Here is a 7,500-nt window from a genome sequence, read left to right on the forward strand (position 1 = left end):
CAAAGAGAGGGCTATTTAGAGATCAGCCAATCTAATCGCCAGTACATTATATAAGTAGGAAAGAAAACCCAAAAGCTTAAAGCACCTGGTATTCCTAGCCGGTCTCTCATCCAAGTACTAACCAGACCTAAGCCTGCTAAGATTCAGAGATTGGGCATTGACTCTTTTTTTTTTGGCAAAATTATTATATAATTTGTGAAATTTTCCAAAAAGTTTAAAGCACCTGGTATTCCCAGGCAGTCTCCCATCAATGTACTAACCAGGCCCAAACCTGCTAATATTCAGAAATCGGGCATTGACTCTATTTTTTGGCAAAATTATTATATACTAAGTGAAAATTTTCCAAAAAGTTTAAAGCACCTGGTATTCCCAGGCAGTCTCCCATCCATGTACTAACCAGACCCAAACCTGCTAATATTCAGAGACCGGCATTGACTCTATTTTTTGGCAAAATTATTATATACTAACTGAAAAATTTCCAAAAAGCTTACAGCACCTGGTATTCCCAGGCGGTCTCCCATCCAAGTACTAACCAGGCCCAAACCTGCTTAGCTTCCGAGATCAGACGAGATCAGGCATAGCCAGGTTGGTATGGCCGTAAGCGAAGACTGCCGCAAAGAGAAGGCTATTTAGAGATCAGCCAATCTAATCGCCAGTACATTATATAAGTAGGAAAGAAAACCCAAAAGCTTAAAGCACCTGGTATTCCTAGCCGGTCTCTCATCCAAGTACTAACCAGACCTAAGCCTGCTAAGATTCAGAGATTGGGCATCGACTCTTTTTTTTTTTTTTTGCAAAATTATTATATAATTTGTGAAATTTTCCAAAAAGTTTAAAGCACCTGGTATTCCCAGGCAGTGTCCCATCCATGTACTAACCAGGCCCAAACCTGCTAATATTCAGAAATCGGGCATTGACTCTATTTTTTGGCAAAATTATTATATACTAAGTGAAAATTTTCCAAAAAGTTTAAAGCACCTGGTATTCCCAGGCAGTCTCCCATCCATGTACTAAACAGACCCAAACCTGCTAATATTCAGAGACCGGCATTGACTCTATTTTTTTGCAAAATTATTATATAATTTGTGAAATTTTCCAAAAAGTTTAAAGCACCTGGTATTCCCAGGCAGTCTCCCATCCATGTACTAAACAGACCCAAACCTGCTAATATTCAGAGACCGGCATTGACTCTATTTTTTGGCAAAATTCTTATATACTAAGTGAAAATTTTCCAAAAAGTTTAAAGCACCTGGTATTCCCAGGCAGTCTCCCATCCATGTACTAACCAGACCCAAACCTACTAATATTCAGAGACCGGCATTGACTCTATTTTTTGGCAAAATTATTATATACTAACTGAAAAATTTCCAAAAAGCTTACAGCACCTGGTATTCCCAGGCGGTCTCCCATCCAAGTACTAACCAGGCCCAAACCTGCTTAGCTTCCGAGATCAGACGAGATCAGGCATAGCCAGGTTTTTTTTTTTTTTTTTTTTTTTTTTTTTTTTAGAAATTTACATTCCAATTAAAAAATAAAAAATAAAATAAAAACAAAGACATTCATGTGATTAAATAGATATTTCTCTTCCACATCATTCTGTTCCTGGAAATGCTATTTCAAACTTCTTTAAAATTGAGTAAACCTCTGAAGTAAACACTTTATCAAATTCCTTATTTTTTTGTTCCTGTTTAAAATAACAATACAAACATTCTATATACCTTTTCCAACGTCTTTTAAACAAACCCCACACATCCATTATAATTTCTTCTTGTTTTGCAATTCCTCTTCTTTCCCAGATGACTTTTTTCATTAACATTACAAACAGATTGATCACCTTTTTGTTTTTTTCCTTCTCATCAAAACCTAACATAATGATCCTATCCAATTCTGTATCCTCTCGATCTTGCTCCCCTCCCAGGTTTACAATTATATTTTTGCATTTTTCATTGAAATCCTTCAGTGCCTTACAGTGTAGAAACGCATGTAAAAAATCTTCCTCTTCCTCATTGCATACTTTGCATATGGCACTTTGTTCCATCCCAATTTTTTTAAGTATTACATCAGTAAACAGCACCCTTTGTCTGATATAATACTCAGAATTTTCCAATTTGACCTCAATTATCTCCCCTTTCATGTTTTTCCAAATATCTTCTTCTTTTAAACCTTCAAATGTCTTCTGCCAAAATTTGTTTGCAACAGGTTTCTTAAAAATCATGTCAATGAAAAAAACATAAAACATTTTCACTGTACATTCTTTTAAAAGCCACAATTTCTCTCCCAGTATTGCGTACACATCCTTTTCTTCTTTCCCCCCTTCCATAGTTTCAACCTTTTCTATCCATTCTTTGGGTATTGCATTTTTTATAATTTCATACTTAGTTTTAAGTTCTTGTTTATTAAATTCTTCCTTTGCTTCCTCCATCACATCTACTATATACTGCATTGGTAAAAAGCCTTCTTTATATTCATATAAAACATCTCTTACTTTGAGTATTCCAACTTCCATCAATTCTTTAAAATATATTTCCTTCCCTTGGTTTAAAATGCCGGTGTTTAGGAATAATGGCTGATTTAAGATGTTTTCTCTTCCATGTACGTTGTATTGAACGGTAGTTAAAAAATTCCTCCAAGCCCTTAAAACTTCTTTATAAAACATTGGCAACCCCTCTGTTATCCATTCTTGTGTTCTCATCCATAACACATTATCTCCCAGATTAAAATTCCCACATTTGTTTAAAAAAATCCCCATTGTTGTTTTCCATTCTGCTTTGTTTCCCTCATCCAGATACTTTTTGACTAATTTGACTCTCAGACTATTCTTCCTTTGCTCAACATCGATTAAACCCAAACCTCCTTTTCCCTCCATCCCTATTAAAGTATTGTACGCAATTCTAGCTGGTTTCCCTACCCATAAAAAATCTAAAAAACATCTTTTCAACCCTCTTTCCACCCACACCGGCATAGATGTCATATATAAAAAATACCACAGTTTTGAAGTCATTAAAACATTCAAGATTAAAACCTTCCCTTTTAAATTTAGTGCCCTCAATTTCCAAAAGTTCAGTCTTCTTTCAATGCTTCCCACTATTTCTTCCCACATGATTTCTCTAACTTTATCTTCATCTTTACCCATTAAAATTCCTAAAATCTTCATTTCTTTTACTTCCTTGAATTTAAAATTCTCTGCTAAGTCTGTCGTCTGCCCAAATCTCATATATGCAGTTTTTTCTTCATTTATTTTTCCTCCTGAACCCTTGCAAAATCTCTGTACTATTTCCATTACTTGTTTGACACTTTCTTCTTCTCTAGCAAAAATGGTAGTGTCATCAGCATATTGAAAAATTTTACACTCTTTTCCTGTTTGTTCAATCTCTATTCCTTTAATTCCCCTTTCTTGCTTTATGGCTAGTCCAAGCGGTTCTGCCACCAATGAATATAGCAGGGCTGATAAAGGACACCCTTGTCTTATAGATCGTGTTATCCTAAAACATTTTGTTAAAAACCCATTACATTTTATTGTTGTCATTGCTCCCTTGTATAAAATTTGAATCCATTTAATAAAAATCTCCCCAAACCCAAAACTTTTTAAAATATCAAATAAATATTCGTGTTCCACCCTGTCAAAAGCTTTTTCAAAATCTAAGTTAATGATATAACCTCCTTTCCTTTTATCTCTCATGTACCTTATCGTGTCTTTTATACTCATTGTTACATCCGAAATGTCTTTCCCTTTTACTCCATATGCCTGATTTGTTGTTATTATATTTGGCATTATCTGTTTTAATCTATTCGCTAAAAGTTTTGCTAAAATCTTTAAATCAGTATTTAACATTGTGATAGGTCTATAATTTTTTAATTCATTTTTTTCCCCCTTTTTCTTGTATATTACCTTCATCAATCCCATTCCCATTCTTAACATCATTCCTCCTTTTTCAAAAATCTCATCATAAACATCTCTTAAAATATCTACTAAAAGGTCTTTAAAAGTTTGGTAAAACTCACTTCCTAGACCATCAATACCTGGGCTTTTCTTTTTGTTCAATTCATTTATTGTACTTTCTATTTCTTCTTTACTTATTGTCTGATCGCATTCTTCCTTCTCCTCTTTACTCACTTTAATTTTTATTAATTCCATTAATTCCCTTTTTTCTCTCTCCTTTACTCCTTCCGTACTAAACAATTTTTCAAAATAGTTTTTAACCTCTTCTAAAATTTCCCCACATTCATGTACCATTTCACCATTTTCTTTTCGTATTTCTTTTATAGTTTCAACTCTTCCTTTTCTTTTTTCAAGATCAAAAAAAAACTTTGTGCATTTTTCTCCTTCTACCAGATATTTAGCTTTACACCTCAACATTGCCCCCTTATATCTATTCTCTTCCATCTCTTTCAGCTCTTCTTGTATTTCTTTTATTTTTTGAATATCTTCTGTTTCATCATTTACTTGCTTCTCCAGTCTTTCTCTTATTTCCTTTTCTTTATTCTTTTTGCATTTCTGTTTTAACACACAATAACTAATAGTGATTTTTTTCACTAAAAATTTCAAGTTCTCCCACCAGATCCTTTTGTCCTCTAAATACATTTCATTCTCTTTTTCTTTTTTTATTGTATCTTTTATTGTTGCCACATAATCCTCATCCTTTAAAATGTCTGTATTTAAAACCCATACCCCTGGCCCTCTTTTCCCAACATCCCAATCCAAATGTACAAAAAAAGGCTTATGATCACTTAACCTCGTTTCTTCATACCTTAACTTCTCTATAAAACATTCTAAATTCCTTGTACATAAAACCATATCTACTTGTTTTTGATAAATGAAATTTCCTACTATTTGTCTTCTCGAGTATTCTCTTTTGTGTTCATTCCTTTCCCTCCATACATCCATTATATTGTTTTCCTCCATTAGTGATCTTAACTCTTTCCTTCCCGTATCGCTTTTGAAACCCATACCCTCCGCTATATCTTGTCTGCTAAAAACTGTATTAAAATCCCCCATCATAAGTATATATTTATAATTCCTCACAATTGTCTTGATAGTGTTAAAAAATGATCTCTTTTCTTCTTTTTTCGTTGGTGCATGTATGTTGACCAGTAATATGTTCTTCTCTTCGTAACTCATTTCCACTATCAAACATTTCCCTATTTCATCTTTGTATATTTCTTTACAGCTTACACCACTGTTTTCCCTTATTAAAATTGCCACACCTCTACCATTTCTTTCATCACCATTATTATACAGAATTTCACCATTCCAACTTTTCCTCATTTCATTTATAGACCTATCTGTCCAATTAGTTTCTTGTAGCATTATTATGTCTTCTTTTTTACACATTTCTTTTACTTTATCAAACTTTCTTACATCTTGAAGTCCTCTTGCATTAAAAGTTACCAACTTTATGAGCATAAGACAGAAAAAAGTATTCATAAAAACCATCGTTTATCATTCAATCTCCCCCATGTCCTTTAACAGTTCAAATCGGTTTACATTTTTCAACAAGTCCTCTTTAACTACTTTTTTCCTTACCCCGCCCAAACTTGGTTTTACCTTGATCGATCTTCTTCTTTTCATTTGTATCCCAGCTTTGTCCTCCTTTTCCTCTTCACTGCCCATTTCAACAGTCTGTTCTTCATTTACAATCCTTTGATGTTCTATTTTGTCTAAAAGTATTTCAATGGTCTCTGCAATTTGCATCTCCGCTTCACCCCCTTGCTGTGATTGTTTATCCTGTATGCAACTTTCTTCTCTCTGTTCTCCTTTGTCCTTATTTTCGTTGGTTTCATTAATCTGTGTTGTTGTTGTTCCTTCCTCTTGCTCCTTTTCATTGTCATGCATCTGCCCACTCACACCTTTTTCATCTTCTTCCTCGTTTCCCATCCAGCATTCACACTTGCTTAGCACCTCCTCGCAATCCGGGCATTTTACCACCCTGCAGTCCCTCGCCATGTGTCCTCTCTCATTGCATTTGTAACATATAAACTGCGGACAGTCTTTCACCATATGCTCTGGGCTCATGCACAACCTACATGTCTTTACCTGCTGGCTATGCATGACCCGAAAGTGCTGTGGTCCTTCTGCTGTGACAAACTTGGTGCTATACGGGAGTGAGATCACTTCTCTGGGGAATCTTGTTTTTACAAATCTTGTTCCATCTTCAATATTTGTGCCAGGATAAAACCGTCTCTTTATTTTAGAGATGGGGAGAACTCCCCATCCTTCCAATTTCTTTAAAATGTCCTCATCGTCCATGTAAACAGGGAGATGCATAAAAGAAACAACAAAATCTCTGTTTTGAAGTCTTGTTACCTCACAGGTTTTTCCTTTGATTAGTATTCCATTCATCAGCTCCTCTATGTCTTCCTCGGTCTCCAAAGTCACCTCATAACATCTTGTTTGTTTCGGTCGAACCGCCAAGATTTTCCCTTCTCCAACTTTTTCTGTCACTGACATTATAATATCCACTGCTCTCACATCATCCAAATCCATTAAGTCCACTGTTACTGTTGCTTCCTTTTTGTAAACTCTTTTCCAGGTTTCCTTCTTTGTTTCTTTTTCATGTCCATCTCTGTGTCTTTGTTCAAGATCGATTTCATTTCCACTCCGTGTTTCTCGTGCCATTGTTGTGGTCGTTGCCGGTAATCTATCCATTTTGAAAATTAAAGCCAAAAAAAACTCCCCCCCCAAACAGCGTGAGCTGCTGGGAGGAGAAAATAAACAAACAAAAAAAACTAAATAAAGCTTTTCCCAAAAAATAATGAACAAAACACAAATCAAAAAAGGTGAGCCTCTCTCACCAACTGCTCAAACTGCCCACTCACTTCCTGTATTACTCACTAGCGCCACCAGGTTGGTATGGCCGTAAGCGAAGACTGCCGCAAAGAGAAGGCTATTTAGAGATCAGCCAATCTAATCGCCAGTACATTATATAAGTAGGAAAGAAAACCCAAAAGCTTAAAGCACCTGGTATTCCTAGCCGGTCTCTCATCCAAGTACTAACCAGACCTAAGCCTGCTAAGATTCAGAGATTGGGCATCGACTCTTTTTTTTTTTTGCAAAATTATTATATAATTTGTGAAATTTTCCAAAAAGTTTAAAGCACCTGGTATTCCCAGGCAGTCTCCCTTCCATGTACTAACCAGGCCCAAACCTGCTAATATTCAGAAATCGGGCATTGACTCTATTTTTTGGCAAAATTATTATATACTAAGTGAAAATTTTCCAAAAAGTTTAAAGCACCTGGTATTCCCAGGCAGTCTCCCATCCATGTACTAACCAGACCCAAACCTGCTAATATTCAGAGACCGGCATTGACTCTATTTTTTGGCAAAATTATTATATACTAAGTGAAAAATTTCCAAAGAGCTTACAGCACCTGGTATTTCTAGGCGGTCTCCCATCCAAGTACTAACCAGGCCCAAACCTGCTTAGCTTCCGAGATGAGACGAGATCGGGCATAGCCAGGTTGGTATGGCCGTAAGCGAAGACTGCCGCAAAGAGAGGGC

At 35.6% G+C, this 7,500-nt stretch overlaps 2 non-coding genes across 2 annotated transcripts; both read right to left on the reverse strand.

The window, feature by feature from the left end:
* Nucleotides 1–484: 484 nt before the first annotated feature.
* LOC127948019 (5S ribosomal RNA) lies at nucleotides 485–603 on the reverse strand. The gene has a single exon (XR_008151767.1). It is a non-coding gene; the product is annotated as a 5S ribosomal RNA (ribosomal RNA).
* A 6,755-nt stretch (nucleotides 604–7,358) lies between these two features.
* Nucleotides 7,359–7,477, reverse strand: LOC127947722 (5S ribosomal RNA). The gene has a single exon (XR_008151514.1). It is a non-coding gene; the product is annotated as a 5S ribosomal RNA (ribosomal RNA).
* Between the last annotated feature and the right edge of the window lie 23 nt (nucleotides 7,478–7,500).

Source organism: Carassius gibelio, chromosome A25 (genome assembly GCF_023724105.1).
Source record: "Carassius gibelio isolate Cgi1373 ecotype wild population from Czech Republic chromosome A25, carGib1.2-hapl.c, whole genome shotgun sequence".
Lineage (NCBI taxonomy): Eukaryota > Metazoa > Chordata > Actinopteri > Cypriniformes > Cyprinidae > Carassius > Carassius gibelio.